Source organism: Ailuropoda melanoleuca, chromosome 1, assembly GCF_002007445.2.
Source record: "Ailuropoda melanoleuca isolate Jingjing chromosome 1, ASM200744v2, whole genome shotgun sequence".
NCBI classification, from domain to species: Eukaryota; Metazoa; Chordata; class Mammalia; order Carnivora; family Ursidae; genus Ailuropoda; species Ailuropoda melanoleuca.
This window is the reverse complement of record NC_048218.1, coordinates 211,258,029-211,279,251: the sequence shown is the minus strand read 5'-3', so window position 1 is coordinate 211,279,251 and position 21,223 is coordinate 211,258,029. Positions and strand designations below refer to the sequence as shown.

At 47.0% G+C, this 21,223-nt stretch overlaps 1 protein-coding gene across 6 annotated transcripts in view; it reads right to left on the bottom strand.

Moving 5' to 3' along the window:
* Nucleotides 1–20,660, bottom strand: part of DNAJB6 (DnaJ heat shock protein family (Hsp40) member B6) — a 78,148-nt gene extending 57,488 nt beyond the window's left edge. For 2 of the 6 annotated variants that reach the window (XM_034640125.1, XM_034640116.1), the window contains exon 1: nt 20,511–20,656. The gene's annotated coding sequence lies outside the window, so the exon portion shown is untranslated. Of the gene's footprint in view, nt 1–4,311; nt 4,334–20,510 lie in introns of those variants that run through there. The other 4 variants (XM_034640129.1, XM_034640142.1, XM_034640135.1 and 1 more) reach the window with 4 other exon arrangements.
* Nucleotides 20,661–21,223: the final 563 nt, after the last annotated feature.

Genomic DNA, 21,223 nt, shown 5'->3' with positions numbered 1-21,223 from the left:
GGGAGGGAGGGAGGGAGGGAGGGAAGGAAGGAAGGAAGGAAAGAAAAGAAAGAGAAAATGTTGCTGTGGAGGAAGACCTTCCTCGGCCCTGTGGTCCTTCCAGCTGGACTCAAGAGCCACATCCACATGGACAGGAGAAAACTGCACATGATAGGCATGGACAGGAAATTCCAAAGACAGTAAGGCAGCAGGAAGCTTCTAGGGGCTCAGGAGAGGGAAGGGTCTGAGGATAAGAAGGGGAGGAAGACCACTAGCAAGAAGGAGAGAGGGGAGGTTTGGAAAGACAAGGTTGCTCTGTATGCACACGAGTTCCTTAAGCAAAGGGGAGTCTCTATTAACAGAGCCCTTCCTGGTGCAGGCTCTCCTTTCTGACGTAAACTGAGGCAGCTTAGGGGGAGACAGGGGTCTTTTCCTGCATCTACTGGGGTTTGATTACTTTTAACTCCAATATAGTCTCTCTGCAAAAGTGGCCCATCCTGGGGCAGCCTGCCATGAACCCCTACAGTATTAAAAGGACAACGTACCCATGAGAACACGGTTGTTCACAACATAGGTTTTGCAATTCTGTTTGAATATGTCCAACATAAAATACTGAACTATTTGAAATGCAATCAACTGCACAAGACAGGAGTGAGCACCCATTTTTAAAAGGTTTCCTTGCTGGTAGTTACAACATTCAAAGCACACTGGTCGGCCAGTGACAGCAGCCAAGTTAAGTCTCAAAATTACTAGCCACAGAAGAGGTCACCGTTTCTCATGACCAAGAAGCATAGCAAGCTGGTATCTTCAGGAAGTAAAAACCTGACCACTACCCACAACACAGCAAGGGCAGCCAGAAACAGCAGAAAAATCAGCATCCTAGCATCCCTATTCAAAAGGCTAATAATTAACTACTCCAGCTTATTGTCCCTTGTGGGCTCCAGCTGTTGCTGCACGCAGCTGGGGAGTTTTCTGGGAGTGCCCCGCAGTGACAGGACATGTCAATCCACGGTTAACAAGCAGAACAGAGGGAGAAATCTCAGGACTAGGCTCCCACTTCGTAACAGCTGAATCATCACCAGAGCCACACGTGGTCAGAGGTCACCCACTGCGTCAGATGCCACTGCCGCAGGATGTCCTTGGCACCACTTCGAAGCCGGTATGCAAGTCCAAACGGTTGCTCCTTATTCGCACGGATGTACCTGTCTTTGTGCAGATGACGGTAGCGTAGAAGCAAGATCCTCAAGGCACTCGGAGCAGAAGTGGGTGGAAACGCGGCTTCAACATGCCATGCAGTAAATGCCCTGGTCACTTAACTACCAACAACATGCCCCCAGGACAGGCCTGGCTTGGGGGGGGGGTGCACAAGCACCATCAATTTAGCAGAACCTGGGAAACAAGCAACACTTGAATGACAGCTAGTCATCTTTCTAAAAGGCTGCCCCTGAAGAAAACACAAATGAACTGAATGAGACCAATCATCTGTAGAGTCCAAAACCTCACCCTCCCGCCACCCCTTCAGCACAAGGCTATTGGTACCGCCACCTTTCTCTGCTCCTGCACCCAGTCCTGTCTAGCTCTCCCCAACACCAGTACCACCGCTTGAAGCTCACTCTAAGGTCAAGAGGAAAATCCAGCGCAGTTCGACTCCCCAAAGCCCTCAGCACACAGGGCTTTCCAGTCCTGTCCCCGTCTTCTGATCTGCTCTCCCAACGAGCCTTGTGAACACAGAGTAGGGAAGCTAGGGTTCAGAAACCTCTTCTCATGCTATACACTCATGTGTTTTCATCCACTCCCATTATGCAAATACCGTCTATTTCGCAAAGACTCCAACCCTAGGTCTCTCCTCTTTGGCACCTCAGACGTGAACAGACCGACGACTACGTGACAGAGCTACTTGGCCGTGTGACAGACCTCCCAGACAGCACAGCACCGAATTGCACCGGATGCTCCCTACTCCACTCCTTGTCCTTCTCTAGTCCATTCTGCCCTCCACTTCCAGGCTTTTGACTGGAAACTTCTGCCCTCATCCATACTGCTACCCACCCCCGACATACACACAAAGTAATCCACAGTTCTCTCTGGTGTGACTGCCAACTACCCCACACCCCTTCGGCTTTTCTCTATCTTTAATGGCACCAGCCCCTCCTACTGCTGGAGCCTCTTAATCATACCCTCTTCTCTCACAGCCAAGGTAAGCTATAAATACACACGGGCCATCACAGCAGATACAATATGATGTCCGCACTGGACACAACCAGCTACAAAGGACACGGTCAGCTCCACTGGGGATCACATGGAGTGAGGCCTGACTTCACTGGCAATGCTGGCTCTGGGGCAGGAAAAGTACAAGATGAGCCTAGGACATGCTACTGAGCAAAAGAGTAAAGGTGCTAGCAAAAATTATAGGCCTGGTCAAAAGAAAAAAGAAAAACAAAAGACAAGACCAGAACAATAACATCCTGGAGGTGACTAAGAATAAACGGCAACTAAATGCCACCTGGGCTGGTGTGTGGAGCAAAAGGAGGCCAATACTGGAATACTGGCAGGATGCGAATCAAGTTCATAGTTAACAGTATCTTAAGTAACACTGACCTCTCAGTGTCAGTAAATGGACTGTGGCTACACAGATTATTAAGGAAAGCTGGCTCAAAGGTAGACAGGAAATGCACATACTGTCTTGATGACGCTACTGTAAATCTGAAATCACTCCAAAGTTAAAAGGGGGGGGGTCAAAAAGAGAAAGTACAGCGGGGTCGAAAGGACATCAGAACAAAAGTGATGTAGCATGCACGGACCAGAAGGGAATCAGACCACCAGAATGACGGTCACTCATTTAACACACACAGCAGCGTGAGAATCAAAGACTTCCTCTGCCGCCTTTCTCGTACGACCTACATTCACAACCAAATAAATGCCAAGCCAACATTCTTTTTAAAAAATTCCCGCTAACAAATGCAGAAAAAAATGCTAGAATTAGAAGTTTCGGGGCTCCTGGGTGGCGCAGCCCTGAAGCGTCTGCCTTCGGCTCAGGGCGTGATCCTGGCGTTATGAGATCGAGCCCCACATCAGGCTCCTCCGCTATGACCCTGCTTCTTCCTCTCCCACTCCCCCTGCTTGTGTTCCCTCTCTCGCTGGCTGTCTCTCTGTCAAATAAATAAAAAAAAATCCTTTAAAAAAAAAAAAAAGAATTAGAAGTTTCCCTCTGAAAATAACCTAGTGCTTCTCGAAGCACAGACTTGGGCCAGCAGCACCAGAGTGTCCTTGCTAAATAAAAGGAACTTTAAGTAACCAAGTTTCAATTTTGCCTCATAAAGTATACCCACTACAGTAACTACTAATTAGCCCAAACTTTCTCTACCTGAACAAACTCTAGGGAGCAGCCGTCAACGGTGGACAGTTACTGGATTCTTTACCCTGAACAGCAGGGCCTCCAGGGAGTTGTCACCCTGTGGTCCCTGGTTCAGGTTACATAACGCAAGCTCAATTTCTCTTTCACACAGAGGTCTTCAAACATTCAGGGGCTTTATCTTCACGAATTTTTCACTCTCTCGACTAATACAGCCTTACATTTCTCGGCAGTTCCTCCTAAGAACACGGCTTTGAGCAAGCTCCAAGGCTCCAAAGTCCTTAGTGCCCAGAATCCAGCACAGATGATGCAGGGACGGTCAAACGTCACCAACGAAAGGTAACAAGACTACCGTACTTCTCTGAACCTGGATCATCAGTGCTACGTCAACTCTCCTAGGAAACATCCCTGAATTCAATCATCAACATAAACTGAGCTATGTGCCTTTTTGAGTCTCTGGTCACTGTCCTGCCTCTCATTACTGCCTCTGTGCAACCACAGCTCTTCGGACAAATGAACGTCAGAGTTTGCCCCATCTGTTCCACCTTGCTTATGCTGGCCCACTGTTCTGATCAATCAAAACCTTTTTGATACCAACTCTACCATCAACATAGTTACCCTCAATGAAAACAATGACATAATTCTGAGTGAATTTAATCATACAAATTTACTATTTATAACAACTGTATGCTAGCTTTGGGAATAAGTCACCAAGTTTCAAAGTCAGACACGTGAACAACTTAGTCATAGACAGTTAACACAAATATGCGAAGAGTGTGGGGGAAAGGGTATGGAGACAGTGGGGCAAAGAAAGAACACTGCCACTTCCTGAAGAACTGGAAAACAGAAAGCAGCTCCCTGTGCAGACAGGTCAAACCATCCCCAACTGCAGTGACAGCGCACACACAGACACAACTATGAAAGCACGTGGCCCATGTGAGAAGCAACAAGCTAGGAAGGCAAGACTTTAGTATAGAGCTTACCTGGGATGCTCAAGAAGATACGATTCAAGAATAATCTTAGGGGGCGCCTGGGTGGCACAGCGGTTAAGCGTCTGCCTTCGGCTCAGGGCGTGATCCCGGCGTTATGGGATCGAGCCCCACATCAGGCTCCTCCGCTATGAGCCTGCTTCTTCCTCTCCCACTCCCCCTGCTTGTGTTCCCTCTCTCGCTGGCTGTCTCTATCTCTGTCTAATAAATAAATAAAATCTTTAAAAAAAAAAAAAAAAGAATAATCTTAGAACATGCCGAAGAAATAGGACTTTTCGACTATTAGCAAAACGGTTTTTAAGCAATGATCTATCGGGTGTATTTGAGAAAATCACTTGTAAGCACAATATAAGTCAACTTTTTTTTTTTTTTAAGATTTTATTTATTTGACAGGGAGAGACGCAGTGAGAGAGGGAACACAAGCAGGGGGAGAGGGAGAGGGAGACACAGGCTTCCCGCTGAGCAGGGAGCCTGATGCAGGGCTCAATCCCAGAACGCTGGGATCATGACCTGAGCCTAAGGCAGACGCCTAACGACTGAGCCACCCAGGCGCCCCAAGATAGGTCAACTTCTAAAGGAAATATGAATGGGTGGTGCTGGGGGAGATCCGTTAAAAAAATATCTCAAATGAAATGTGCATCTGAATCAGAAAAAATAACAGCAGGAATGAAAGGGAGTAGTCAAAGGAAGAGAGATTCAGGAACCCCTTAAGGGTCACCCACTACAGCAATCAGATTCCTTAACAGGGTTCCATGCACAACCACAATGAAAGCTTTTCTTCAATTTCTATTGAAAACGGGATTACAAACGTTTTAATCCACATGATAACAAGTTTGTACTAATGATGTGACGTTCAGTTTAGTAATAATTCAGGCTTCGTTATTAGCCTATTCAGGAGGAAATGCGTCCGTCTCATGCCAGGCATTAAAGTACATATGGAATCACAACCACAGCTGAGGGGCTCAAAGGAACAGTCAATTTGAATCCCCAGTTTGAGCGCAGAACTCTCCCATCAAGCTATGCTGTGAGTGTGGGAGCCAAACAATGCTATTCAAAGACATTCCTTCCATCTCAACACTACCTTTTTAACAAATGCCAAAAAGATGAACCAGTTTTACCATAAATTCAAACACATGCTCTACAAAGACAATAAAAGGAAAATACCCTAAGGTCTACAAATCAAGATCCAATAAGGCACTGAGGACCCTGGGCATCGCGTCGGGCAGCTGCAGAGCAGGCTCAAGTCCTGACACCACCGCGTCCACCCACAGCGTCAGCCCCAGGCTCAGTAACCTGCCCCCCCAGCGTCGGAGCAAGTAAGGGTAAGAGGAGTAAGTTAAACTTAACAAAATCCACCAATTATTGATGACTAACCTCAGAACTTTATACAAAATAAAATGCCATGTATACATCTGCATCGGTCATTTCCCTACAGAACACGCTACTTTAAAATATTAACAGCATTTTCTAAAACAAGGATGTAAACCCATACACTAAATGTATGGCCAATTGTACAGTATAGGATAAAAGCAGCCTGGAAACAGAAATACTACCCAATTCCAAAACAACTTTAAGTAAACTGCTGCTAAACCAGAAGAGATGCAGATAAAATGAACATTTCACATACAGACTATTTCCTTACCCACAGATAAACTAATTCAAATCTTTAATCAATAATTTTCCTAAAGCATCAAATACATTCATTGATTCGCAAAAAAAAAACACCATGTGTGGCAACAAAACATTTAAAATGGCCTTTACCTACCTCCTAAGACCAGCCAACCATCCTTGCTCCCCAGCTACAGCTGCAAGGAACTCTGAGAAGGGTCATGAGGCTCTCACCTAGGACTCCCCGGGACCAACACACACGCCAGACCCCTACATTCCCCATCTGGTCTCCCAGGGGCAACTGCCATTACAGGGGACAGGCAATACCAGAAAAATAAGAGCCCTTGGAGGGGCTGAGACACCCACCCACGTGCCTTCTCTTCTCAGGTGTACCCAGCACCAGCGAGGACTCCTCCCGCTATCTGCAGACACTGCCAGGAGAAGTGGCTTCTCTCCTGCACTCAGGCGCCAAAAAAGAAGCAAACGTATGTCGAAGAGCCAACCACGTAAACTAAAGTACAGGTGCCCACAAAGGCCTCGGGCAGGTGGAAACTGCACCCAGCACACACGTGAAACTGCGTCTGCCTCACGGGGTGAACTGTTCCCAACAGGCAGCCATTAACCCTGAAATCATTACAATGAAAGAATCTGAAAGCTCAGTCCCTTGGTCACATTAGCCACATTTCAAGAGCCCCACAGCCACATGTGGCTACTGACCTCCGCTCTGGAAAGCACAGGCAGACACCAGAGCTTACAGCCCATGGGGCTAGTCTAAAACACCCTAACAGAAATCAATTCAAGATTAAAGGAAATTTAGATGAGTGGGCAAAGAATTCTCTCACTACATTATCTTTTCTAGTGCAAATTCTGAAACTTCTCTCATTTCCTACTAACAGGACCTACTACTATATTTTAAGGGAGCTACAGAACAGCAACACTTTCTATTCTTTCAGTTAAGAACAAATACTTCTGGGGTGTCTGCCTGGCTCAGTCAAAAGAGCATACAACTCTTGACCTCAGGGCTCCGAGTTCAAGCCCCACATTGGGCACAGAGATGACTTAAATGAATAAAAACTTTTAAAAAAAAGGGGCGCCTGGGTGGCTCAGTTGTTAACCATCTGCCTTTGGCCCAGGGCGTGATCCCGGAGTCCTGGGATCGAGCCCCACATCAGGCTTCTCTGCTGGGAGCCTGCTTCTTCCTCTCCCACTCCCCTGCTTGTGCTCCGTCTCTCACTGTCCCTTAAAAAAAAAAAAAAATGCTTCTTAGGGCAACCAGTTTATTAATCCACAGAATTTCCAACAAAATCTGCTTGACCAAGGGAAAAAAAATTAACTCCATCTCTTTAGTACACCCACTCACCTAATCAGCATCAACCAAAAGGACTATACACCTCCTCCAATAAGCTTCATAACCCACCATGCCAGGGCTTCCAGAAAGCATATCACACAGGCCATTGGTAGCTAAACACAAGTGAGTACCATCTCTCCCTCTTTTTTTTTTTTTAGATTTTATTTATCTATTTGACAGAGAGCGAGCTTGAGCAGAGGGAGCAGCAGAGGAACAAGCAGACTCTCCCTGCTGAGAGGCTTAATCCCAGGACCCTGGGATCACGACCTGAGCGGAAAGCAGACACTTAACCCACTGAGCCACCCAGGCAGGCTGTGCTCGATCTCTCAAATAAACACATAAAATCTTTAAAAATAAATAAATAAACCAAAGTGTTCTGTTCTTCTAGAGGTCTGCCCTCAGGGGAAACTGTTTTACCAGAGCCCAATCTTCCTGGGGCAGGTAAATACCCAACTCCAGTCCCCTGGAGACCTCCCTGTCCCGTGTGAGGGAGGGGAACTGGAAAACACTGGTGAAGTGGATCACAAGGCGAAGACCTACTCCTGGGATGGTGGAAACCTCCCTCTCCCCCCACCTGGCCTCCACATCACTGAAGGCCTGTAGGCAGCAGCTGCTTTTGCCTGGTCCATCACACCCACCTCTAAACAAAACATCACAAAGTACACTAGAAGTACACAGTCTGACAAGCCTAACCACGCATCAGGACAAGACAGACACAGCAGAAATGTTGGAAATCATCAAACCAAGAATTTGGTAATAAAACTAGGATTAATACGCCAAGAGCTTAAATGGAAAACGTAGACACCTTGCTAGAATAGATGGGTAATGTAAGCAGAGGTGAAAATTCTAGGAGTGAAAAAGAAATGCCAGGCATCAAAACCCCAGCAGAAGTGAGGAACGCCTTTGATGAGCTTATTTGCGAACTGGGCACGGCTGAGGAATCCCAAAGAATGATGGGAACTCGGAAAACTGGACAAGGGGAAAAGCAGACTGATTATGGCATGCCCACAAGCTGTGGGACGAGCAGGGACCAGAGTGGGAGAAAGAAGTGGAGACAGTGTTCTGAAGCATCAATCAGCTCTGAAGCAATGGAAAGCAATAAATGACTGACAACTTCCCCCAATTTCATGTCCGGCACCAAACTACACATCCAGAAGATCAGAGATCACCATGTGGGATAAATGCCCAAAAAAAAAGACACCTCAGCATTATCACGCTCCAACTTCAGAAAATCAAAAACAGGGGCGCCTGGGTGGCACAGCGGTTAAGCGTCTGCCTTCGGCTCAGGGCGTGATCCCGGCATTATGGGATCGAGCCCCACATCAGGCTCCTCCGTTATGAGCCTGCTTCTTCCTCTCCCACTCCCCCTGCTTGTGTTCCCTCTCTCGCTGGCTGTCTCTATCTCTGTCGAATAAATAAATAAAATCTTTAAAAAAAATCAAAAACAAAAAAATGAAGCAAAGAAGCCAGAGGGAAAAAACACCTTACCTATAAGGAAACAAATATAAGAATTGCACCCATGCAAGAAAGAAAAAAGTGAAATAGTTTTACGGGGAGGGGGGGATGGAAGGGGACAGGGACGGACACAACCACCAACCTCCAATTCTGCAGCCTGCAAAATTATCCTTCAAAAGTTAGTAAAGACTGTCTCTGACCAACAAAAACGGAGGGAATTAGTTGCCAGTAAATCTGCCTTGCAAGAAATACTAAAAGTCCTTCAAAGAGAAGGAAAAGGATAGGAGAAAAACTCAGATCAACCTAGACCAATATAAGAAGCATTAGAGAAAGGATAAGCGGCTATAAAATAAACTTTCTCTTATTCTTAATTAATCCAACAGAGAACAGTTCAAATTAACAGCAATAATGTACTTCCGTGAAGACATGTGTTTAGGTGTAAGTGGAGTGAACAGAACTCCACCGAAGGAGGGAAGAATGAGGAGCTGCTGTCATAAGGCACCTGTCACGTGACTGTGCACTTAGGTTAGTTGTAAACATACAACCAGTAAAAAAGGTAAAAAGGGTAACATGCTAAAAAGGAAAGAAAATGGAATCACATATAATGTTCAATTAAAACTACAAAAAGCAGAAAACGTGTGGAAGACAAAAAGCAGCAACAAACAACACCAGCAAAAGCCACGAACATTAACAATTTGATGTTAACCCAACTAAACAACAGTCACGCGGACATCAATGGCCTGAATAAAGCTCTCTGAAGCCTGCCTGAAACCATCTCTCCTGTGCTACTGACTGGCCCACTCCATTCTCAGCCAGCCTCCTCTCAGACACCCTGCCACAGGCTTTGCCCACTCACCCAGCTAACCACATCAGAAACCCAAGAGCTCCTAAGAGTTAACCCCCCTCCCCCAACCTCCATTAACCAATCACCTACTAACCCACCAGTTACCCCCTCTATCTCCCCTACTTTTCCCTCTCCCCACCTGTCAGCAACCCCACCTAACTCCCATTTAACAGACTTTACCAATTTCTGGTCTGATTTATACTTTTCATGCCTCTCACCTCCAACATTTTAAAAAATCAATTTATTAATGGGTATGCTGTAATATCCATAAAAACCACAAGTTAGAAATGCTAGTTATTTTTTCTGCAACAATTTGGATGAAAAAAGTTTCATTAGTTTACTACCAAAAACTATCATGCACATCATCTTGCAGGGGACACAGCATCAAAGGCTGGCACCTGATTTCATCCTATGTGCAAACCAGACTTCGCCTTAGGTCTGCACTCTGGCTTGAGTGTATCCTTTGCCTGGAATGCTTACCCTGTGCCCCTCCTAGGTGCATTCTTTATCCACATCCAGAGTCAAGGTTACCCCCTCACCTGAGGACACACACTTCTGGGTAGCCGTCTTGACACTGGCTTGCATCTTATACATGCCTCGTCCATCAACTTCTCATACCCACAGGCTCCTTGAGGGCAGGACCCACACCATATTACCCTTAGAATCTCAGTAATCCATCTCCCGACAAAATATGAGGCTTACTGAACTAGTAGGTCCAGAGTTACTCTGCACTACAGAACTTCAGGGAACTAGTGAAGTTCCTTTACGTTCCTTATGTTCCTAGGTGAATAGCTGAAGATCCAGGTATCCCCCAGTATGTATGCTGTACTCAGTAATGTGAAAGTCGGTGCACAGAGGCTCTGCAGTCCCTAATTAGACCTTCCAAAGGTTTCGCTTTTACGGAGACTTCAGCAAGTTAGCAAAAATCTGACTGGCTGTCACTTAGTCTAGACCAGGGTCTTTTTCAGGTTAGGTGGGTCAGTAACACTCTGAGGACTCTCAGAGGGCCATCACGACCTAGTTGCCTGAAGGTCAATTCTTGTGCCAACATAGGAAACACCCCATTTTTCCCAATCTGTGTTCAGCCAAGCGACACTGCATGTGACTTGAATGCACCCGCTGCCTATAAGGCTAAACCCAGGCAGTGAAAGCCATTTAAATCAGCATCTAATTAAACTTTTCAGAGAGCACCCAAAGTTGAAAGTGGCAAGTAAAAAATACAAGTATAAAAGTATAAAGATCAATGTGACCTGATAAAGGCGTTGAGCTACACAGCTGTCATCACACGGCAATATACGAATGTATAAAGCCAACACATACACCTCCAACGTACGTCATATGCCAATCTCATCTCAAAAAAATTAAAAATAAAGAATTCAGGATTAAATCATCAAAATGAGAAAACATAAGTAACACAAGAACACACGCGGATGTGGAGGCAACCAGAGCAGAGTTTCCGATCTGGCGGACAGCAGCCAGCCGACGCTGCAGAGGCCCTTGGGCGGCTCAGACACCGGTGGCACAGCTTCCCTGCTTACGGTGAGAACGGTGCCAGGCGGCACGGGCACCGTGGACAGTGAATACCCGGACACAGCTAACACCGGAGCCCGTCCCGTGTCAAGCACTAGCTCAGACACCAGAAGGGCAGGACTACTGTCCTTGTTTCTGCGTCAGCAAAGCTGAAGCCCCGAGCCAGTACCCACCCAGGGCCGAGAGCTGCCCACCCCAGTGCTACTGCACCAGGGGTCCAGGTCAGACCCCGGCCCTCCACCCAGGCACCGCCCTTGTCACACCACCACGCTGTCGCGCAAGCATCTCATGAGGTGCATGGGTACGTGTAAGGCTTTCTGGGACAGAAGAACGCGTAGGATGCTGGCTACCCGCGTTCCACAAAGGCTGCACCGATTTACATCCTAACCGGGGTCAGCAGCCTGAGTTTCCCCAGCCCTCGGACTCAACACTAACCTGTTTGAACTTTCCAACCGGTTAAGTGACGCTTGCTCTGTTCTGCACCCACAAAGCGAAGCACCCTTCCGTGTTCAAGAGCTATCTGACGTGCTTGCACTGAACGACCGGGTCTACATCCTTCGCCCATTTTCCCACCTAACTGCTGGCCTTCGTGATTTTTATTTTTTAACCATACAAAGGCCCCTAGAAACCAAGCTTTAACTATTCCTCAGCTGGGTACCACATTGCTAGGGCTGAAAACAAGTGGTCAGTCAATACAGAGTGCTCCTACCCACGTAAGACGGAGTACAACTAGACTCTACAAGAGTCTGGGAAAGTACAGGGCAGGCACCACAATCGGCCAGCGCAGGGGCTCCAGAGAAAGGAGCACGTACAAACAGAAACCCACAAAGACGGCGGCCTACAGAGTCTCCTACTATGCATGGGGAAGGAATAAAACTACTGAGGATTCTTAGGCCCGATCCAAAAGATGCTCTCACCTAACACTGTTAGCCTATGAATCTGCATTTTAAACAAGCACCTCAGCTGAGCGATACAAGTACTCACCTACAATACAAACCCAAGGCTGCCAGTCTACTTATCAGAATGAAGTCTGACTAGGCCAAATTAACAAAATATTAAAATGTTATTGCATGCCCAATATATGGCAGATACTGTATATCCTCATCTCATCTTCTCAAGGAGAAGCCCACACCCATGACGCTGTACCCAAATGACCATGGACTAGTTTCTCTCTAGAAAGAGGAGTTCCTACTTCATTTAGGCTACATTTCAACAGTCCTGTCAACACAGAGACAAATCTTGTGGTCTAAAGCTTTGGCTCATCTGAGAAGACAGCTGCTGAAGTAAAGAGATTAGTCCTCACAGCGCACCTGCCCACTAAGTGTGAATGCCTTCTCCTTCCCAGATAGTCTTTGGATTAAGGGTCTCTTTCGTCTTAACTCCTAAGGGTCCAACCCTGCCCATTAAGATTCTCGCTTTCTCCAAGGAGATGTTACAATTTTGAAAAATGAGCTGGGGTATAAACACACACAGCACCCAAGACGCTCCCTCAGAGTGAAGGCTGTATTTCAAGTACCGTTTCCCTACTGGTGCTTGCTACTTTAGCCCGTGTACCGTGACCTGGAGTCCGACACAGCGAGTTGTGATTTCCAAAGAAAGTCAACTACAATCTCCTACAATTATTCTACAGATTAAGCCATTATTATTTACGTTTACAAGTTTTATTACTAGAGAATTCTTGATGGTAGAATTCTGGGTAAACTAAGTCTGGTCCTTTTTTCTAAGTATCTGAGATTTCTCCTGTACTATCAAGAGGAAAAAAATGCATAGATTTTTCTTTCTTTTTTTTTTTTTAATGTGTGCCCTTTGACCTACATCACTGGAATGGGAGGTTTTTTTGTTTTTAAAGATTTTATTTTATTTATTTGACAAAGAAAAAGACAGCCAGCGGGAGAGGGAACACAATCAGGGGGAGTGGGAGAGGAAGAAGCAGGCTCACAGCGGAGCAGGGAGCCTGATGAGGGGCTCAATCCCAGGACCCTGGGATCACGCCCTGAGCTGAAGCCTAACGACTGAGCCACCCAGGCGCCCCAAAAATGCATAGATTTCTCACCCAAACTGCCTTTACTAACTTTTTTTATTCCTGGGTATCATTGAAGAAGTACCAGAAAGGCATTCTATGGGCTCCGAAACCTCTCAGTTACCTTCAAAAACTCACTTTATTCACTTTAAGACTTCCTCTGACCAATTTAACCACCTCATTTTCCTGTAAATACATGGATAATTTCCAAGAAGACAGCCCCTTGAATTAAGTACTCCTTATCATTTGCAGCCAACAGTCTGCAGAAAAGGAAAAACTCTAGGAACAAAGAGAACACTCCTGCTCCAAAACAAAGATTTAAGTTCAATGTAACAAGATATCCAAGGACGCCACTAAACCACTACAAATCTACTACCCACTCCAAATACCACCGCCCCCCCACCCCACCCCAGAAACAAGCCGTAGACAGAAATGATCTCTGCGGGATAAGGCAAAGAGGAGACAGCATGAAGTTTGGTCTCAGAGAAAATGTGGGACCAGAACCCTCTCCTAATATTCCCTTCACCTAGAGGACCTTATGTGATTTCGGAGGCACTGCTTCGTTTCCGTGTACTCTTCCATGAAACCTCTCCTCTACCGGCTCTGACTATAAATACATCCGTGTTATTTGATGAGCTATGTGAGGTGCTCCAGGGTGAGTTAGCTCTAAAAAGCCGTGTTCTGCACAGCTTAGTTGGCCCCCTGCAGTTACGAAACCTTGCTTTTACTATTTTCTAAAAGAGAGGGAAGCCTCAAGATCACATGTGCCCAATGTGACTGCTACAAATACCTCATCCTCCTAGACCTCTACAGACCACCCGAGTCAAGGTCCTCAAGTGTGGTATACGACTTACATTCCGAGGTGTTGTTACTCTGTATCTCAAATATTGGCCACCCACCAAATAAGAGGTTACTGGACAGAAGTGACCCTCTTTCCACAAGACCTTTCTCAAATATCTCTCCACCCAACCTCTAACAAACCTTGCTCTTGGGGCGCCTGGGTGGCACAGCGGTTAAGCGTCTGCCTTCGGCTCAGGGCGTGATCCCAGCGTTATGGGATCGAGCCCCACATCAGGCTCTTCCACTATGAACCTGCTTCTTCCTCTCCCACTCCCCCTGCTTGTGTTCCCTCTCTCGCTGGCTGTCTCTATCTCTGTCGAATAAATAAATAAAATCTTTAAAAAAAAAAAAAAAACCAAAAAAACCTTGCTCTGATTGCAGGGGGGGGAACAAAAACCTCCTTTGTTCCTTTCCAATATGAGACTCACACTGAAAATGGAGAAGAAAACCCTCCTTCTTGCACAATGCCTTTTCTTCTTATCCACCCACAGACTGCCGCTCATTATACATTATTTTAACAGAATTCGAGGGAAGGTCATATATCCATTGAACACATTCCCCATCTTTAATTTAACAACGCAGCAAATCAAAATACTCATTACTTCTATTAACTCAGAAAAAGGATAGGGACACCTGGGTGGCTCAGTCAGTTGGTTAAGCATCCGCCTTCAGCTCAGGTCACGATCCCAGGGTCCTGGAATCAGTCCCGCATCCAACACCTCGCTCGGTGGGGAGCCTGCTTCTCCTCTGCCTGCTCTGACTGTGCTTCCCCTGCTGTGTGGGCTCTCACAAATAAATAAAATCTTAAAAAAAAAAAAAGCAATAATTGTAAAGAAACTTTTAATTTTTAAGATTTTATTTTCAAGTAATCTCCACACCCATCATGGGGTTTGAATTTACAACCAACCAGAGATCAAGAGTCACACTCTCTACCCACTAAGCCACCCAGGTGCCCCAAGGAACTATTTTTTTAAATGTTGAATTCTTGTGTGGCATCAAGCTAATTTAGTGTAGGGGCGCCTGGGTGGCACAGTCGTTAAGTGTCTGCCTTCGGCTCAGGGCGTGATCCCGGCGTTCTGGGATTGAGCCCCACATCAAGCTCCTCTGCTAGAAGCCTGCTTCTTCCTCTCCCACTCCCCCTGCTTGTGTTCCATAACTGGCTGTCTCTCTCTGTCAAAATAAATAAATACAATCTTTAAAAAAAAAAAAAAGCTAATTTAGTGTAATACTGTTTGCTTAATGGAAATGAAAGCCTGCAAGATGTTTAACAAGAAACAAATCTGGGGCCATCTGGGTGGCTCAGTCAGTTAAGCGTCTGCCTTCAGGGTCCTGGGACGGAGCCCTGCATCAGGCTCTCTGCTCAGCGGGGAGACTGCGTCTCCCTCTCCTTCTACTGCTCCCCCTCTGCTTGTGCTTTCTCTGTCAAATAAAATCTTTTAAAAGGGAGGGCAGAGGAGGAAAACAAGAGAAGAGAGAAGAGAAACAGATCTGGAGGAATTTCCTATGTGTCATTTCTTTACCTGAGAATTCCCATAAGAAAACATGGGGCGGGGGCGGACTCAGAGAAGTGAACTGTCATTCCTTATCACAAACCATGTACTTGTATATCTATCTTGTTACCCAATATGCCCTCAAGTATTCCTGAAACAAACAAGGAAACTACTTCCATTGAACTCAGGATCTGAGATCACTGATTGCCAAAACCGGTAATTATCAACTGTTAGACACTTAACAGGCACAACTAACTTCCTTTCCTTAAAATAAAATAGACACATGCAAGTACCCAGTCCTGGTACTTGTGAACTCAAGCTGGATATTTTTGCCCCTAACTTTCCTAAAGTCTGGATTCCATTATTAATCACAGGGGGTAATCAGAACAAAGAGAAACCAGGAAGAATCCAAACCAAACACGGTTTTCTCAGCACTGTGGGTCTGGGACAACGCCTTAGGCACAAAAGGAGCACGGAGGTGATGATTCCAGGACTACACACAGGAAGGTCCTATAACCCCGTTGCCGGTTTAAAGGAGAATAAGAATTTTAAAGGGTACAGGGGCGCCTGGGTGGCACAGCGGTTGGGCGTCTGCCTTCGGCTCAGGGTGTGATCCCACGTTGTGGGTTCGAGCCCCACATCGGGCTCCTCTGCTGTGGGCCTGCTTCTTCCTCTCCCACTCCCCCTGCTTGTGTTCCCTCTCTCGCTGGCTGTCTCTATCTCTGTCAAATAAATAAATAAAATCTTTAAAAAAAAAAAAAAAGAATTTTAAAGGGTACAAATCACATGCTACCTGAAGAAATCACCCTTCCAAACACAACCGATCCTTGCCAACTGAACTTAAGAATCCTAAAATAACTGGAGTATTTTGATAAACAAATAGATGCCAAAAAAACAAACAAACAACAACCACCTCACAACCCATCAAGTTCTACTGCCTCACAACCATCCGTGGTGGCTCCTGTGTGTTACTTAGGATGGCCAAAACTCCTTACCAATGTTGAGAGGGTAAAAGTTTTGAGAAAACCAAGCTATGCCCAAATAGGCAAGAGCTTTTGAAACAAGGTATTAGAGGTATAAATAAAACAGACTGCTTTCCACTTTGACATATAATACAACCCTTAGAAATTTAACTACCTTTATAAATTTTTTCAAGATTTTATTTTTAAGTAATCTCTATACCCAACATGGAGCTCCAACTTACAACCCTGAGACCAAGAGTTGCACACAACACTGACACAGCCAGCCAGGAGCCCCCTACCATCATAATTTCTTTTTCAGAAATTAATTTTCCCCACCTTAAAAATGAGGTAAAGAAATAGTAAGAAAAATAATAGGTATTTTTAAACTTACTTCTTTCGTAGGTAGGATATTAATACAAAAAGGGTCAACTGTGATTTTGCATGCCCCCTAAAAACACGAAGTTTGAAAAACACCTATAATCCATACATAATAAAAGCATCAAAGTTGGGGCGCCTGGGTGGCACAGCGGTTAAGTGTCTGCCTTTGGCTCAGGGCGTGATCCCGGCATAATGGGATCGAGCCCCACATCAGGCTCCTCGGCAATGAGCCTGCTTCTTCCTCTCCCACTCCCCCTGCTTGTGTTCCCTCTCTCGCTGGCTGTCTCTGTCTCTGTCAAATAAATAAATAATATCTTAAAAAAAAAAAAAAGCATCAAAGTTATCCAAGCNAAAAAAAAAAAAAAGCATCAAAGTTATCCAAGCTGAGGGGCGCCTGGGTGGCACAGCGGTTGGGCGTCTGCCTTCGGCTCAGGGCGTGATCCCGGCGTTATGGGATCGAGCCCCACGTCAGGCTTGTCCGCTATGAGCCTGCTTCTTCCTCTCCCACCCCCTGCTTGTGTTCCCTCTCTCGCTAGCTGTCTCTATCTCTGTCAAATAAATAATAAAATCTTTAAAAAAAAAAAAAAAGTTATCCAAGCTGAGTTACCCATTAAGTCATTTCCTCCAATTAAGTTTTAAATGGTCTTTCCACATCACCTGGCCAACTCAGTTGGAAGAACATGTGAGGACTCATCATCCTGGGGTTGTTAGTTCAAGCCCCAAGTTGGGGGTAGAGATTACAATCAATCGTGCTTCCATACCTACATTATCATTTCTACCACTATTTATTTTTTAAGATTTTATTTATTTATGTGACAGAGAGACACCCAGCGAGAGAGGGAACACAGCAGGGGGAGTGGGAGAGGAAGAAGCAGGCTCCCAGTGGAGGAGCCCGATGTGGGGCTCAATCCCAGGACCCTAGGATCACGCCCTGAGCCGAAGGCAGACGCCCAAAGACTGCGCTACCCAGGCGCCCCCCTTTCTACCACTATTCTTATCTTCACCAACCTTGCTGTTCTTCTCATTTACCTCCTGAATTCGAAGTTCTCACAAATCCTATTTATCAAAGGAAAGCATTTGTTAATTCTTGCCACTGTCCCCATCCTAATTCCCTAATAGACCTGCAATTACACCCATGTCACCACTAGGTGGTGTCCTGGACAAATTAAAAGCAAACCAGATTTCTGACACAGACCACCCCCACTCTAAACTAGATTCAGTTCCAAGATAAGAAGGAAAAAAAAAAGGCTTTTATATATTGTTAAAATATCAACTTACAAATAGAGGCTGATTCCATTCACTTGATCCTTACACCAAGAGACATCAGAAAAGGTATGTAATCACCCTTAAGCATTAACCAACATAGCAGCTGACCTTTAATGGGCAGGCCCATCAACTGTACCCTCAATGGAAGGTACAGGGAACATCACCAAGGTGACACAGTCAGCATTACACTGCAACCCTGAAAAGCTGAATTTAAAATAACTCACTGAGGGCGCCTGGGTGGCTCGGTCAGTTAAATGTCTGCCTTCTGCACAGGTCATGATCTCAGAATCCTGGGATAGAGGTCCAGGTCGGTCTCCAGGCTCAGCAGAGAGTCTGCTTCTCCCTCTGCCTCTGCCCATGTGCTCTCTTTCACTCTCTCTCTTTCAAATAAATAAAATCTTTAAAAAAAATAAATGAGTTTTAAAGTGCATATCCATACACCATCCCACCCCAAGCCTGGTTTTTGAGCTTGCTAGGTCGGAAACTACTGAGGGTGGGGGTTTGTATTGTATTTGTAACAACTGTGTTTGTTTAAAACTGTCCAAAACAGTTAATACAGGGGAAAATGGTTCTCCTCTTTAATTCTTACACCTACAAAAAATAATGGGTTTGCTGAAAGAGAGAAGCTATTGTATGCCATTTAATTGCAGGTACACTGTCATTCCATGTCCATAATTTAGTCTTCAGAATATTACTCAAACAATACTCCCCACCCAGCCCTCCAGATAAAGTCTGTCCTGCAGCCAGAAATACCTCTCAAGTATACCAATGTCAAATCAAGAAAGTAAATTTAAAACACTGATGTTTTGGGCGCCTGGGTGGCTCAGTCAGTTAAAGGGCTGCCTTCAGCTCAGGTCATGCATGATCTCAGAGCCCTGGAATGGAGCCCCACGGCGGGCTCTCTCCCCAGCGGGGAGTCCGCTTCTCCCCTCTCAGTCTCCATCTGTGTTCTCTCTCTTTCAAATAAATAAATAAAATCTTTAAAAAACAAAATAAAACAACAATGGTATCTTCTTTGAAAACGGTGAATTCATCTTAAATTCTTTAAAGCCTCCTAAACTCCCAATCTTGCCATCTTCCACAGCAACAAGCTGAGGCTGCTTTGGCCCAACTCAAAATGCAACTTCTCAGCCTGCACACCTACAAACCACTACACCAAGCAATTTACTTCCCGAATTCACATGTACATAACCTAGAACATTCCACAGTTCACTATATAATATGCATAAAAAGCACTCATCTTTTCGTTACACACCATACAAACACCCAAAGAAGCGGAAAGTCTGAATTTCCCAGAAAGGATCAGAGGGTGGGGTGGAGCCTGGGAGAGAAGGGAGGGAAATACATAGTACTGAAAACACTTTTGTTGAGCGTAATTACTAGAAAAAATGATTAAACCTGAAAAATAATCAGCAAAAAATTCAAACGGTAAGGTTTGGTTATCTTTCCTTTTGTTGGTCGTTTAACCCGACACTTTACTAACTCAACTCCAAGTCTTCTCAGATGCCGGCCAAAACTGAAGGAAACGCTGAGAAACGCAGCGGCCGCGATCCTCCGTGGTGGTGACCTTCGCCCACGGCCACTTCCCTTCCCAGCTTACGTGAGAAAGGGACGAGGTTTACATCTCTTACTAACGACCACGACTCCCTCAGAAAACCTCCTCGAAGCAACACAAAGTCTGCGACTGACTCTTCCTGCGTCAATTCTTTCCTTACTTGGGCAAAAGTTGATATAAACTTCACTCATATAAACTACGGTACACTTCGAAGTCAAACAAACCAAACTGGCTTTTTCGGCTGAAATCCAGGCATTTTGCTCAACAACAAACTTTTGGAAAATCACAAGGAAGTTCCGGGAACGCGGCTTCGCGTCTCCTGGAGCCGCTTCCTGGTCTCCGTGCTTCGCAGCGCTGCCTCCCGCGAGGCTTCTACTCTTTTTGCAAATCTACCTCGTTTCTGGCTCTAGGATCCTCCACGTGGGGCTTTTAAAAAAGGCAATAAGGAGCCCCTCACGCAGCAGGGCCCCTGCCGCTGCGGAGCCCGAACTCGGGCCCGCGCCCGCCACCCACGCTCCGCACGGGCCTTGGCCCAACCGCCGGCGCGGGGCGGGCCAAGGGCGAACGTCGCTCTCGACTCCCAGGGCCCCCGGCCCCGCACCGGGTCCCCGTGCGCCCCGGCCCGACGCCCACCCCCGACCCTCCGGGCCTCACGGCCAACGCCGGGGACCCGACGTCCACCCCCCCGACCCCCGACGTCCACCCGCGGCCGCAACCCCCGCGCCCCCCGCCTGACGCCCACAACGGGCCCCTGGCCACCGACAGGCATCCCACCCAGACACCCACCCCGAAACCCCAGCCCCAGAGCAGGCCCCAGGTCCCCGACCTCCGGCCCGACCTCCCTCACCGGCCCCACACTGGCCCGAGGCCCGACCCCCGCCTGCGGGCTACCCTCACCGAGGACAGGGAGCCGGCGGCGGGCAGGAGGTGCGGCGGGGCGGCGGCCCGAGTCCCCTCGGCTCCGGCAAGGCGGCGCTGGCGGCGGTGGCGGCGGCGGCTCCTCGCGCTTTCCTTTCTCTCCTTTCTCCGACAACAAACAGGAAGTGCGTCACGCGGCGGCGGCGCGGCGACGTGCACTTCCGCCCGGCCCTGACGCCGCGCATGCGCCCCGCCCCGCCCGCCTTCCCGAAGGTTCGTCGTGGCCGGACTTCAGGCGGAGGTGGAGGGGAGGAGCCCCCGCGAGTGTTGTCCCGCGCCCAGCGATGCGGGCTGCGGCGGCCTGTCGTGGAGGCCTGTCCCGCGCCTCTCTGCCTCCCCCGTGGTCCGGCCCGCCGAGGCCGCCAGCAACGTTGGCTGGCGGGGAAACCCGTGGCCGGGACAGGCCTCTTTGACGTTGATTTAACCTAGTCGGTCATGTTTAAGAAACCGCAGGCACATGGGGCGCCTGGGTGGCACAGCGGTTAAGCGTCTGCCTTCGGCTCAGGGCGTGATCCTGGCATTATGGGATCGAGCCCCACATCAGGCTCTTCCACTATGAGCCTGCTTCTTCCTCTCCCACTCTCTCTGCTTGTGTTCCCNCTTGTGTTCCCTCTCTCGCTGGCTGTCTCTATCTCTGTCGAATAAATAAAAAATCTTTAAAAAAAAAAAAAAAGAAAAGAAAAAGAAACCGC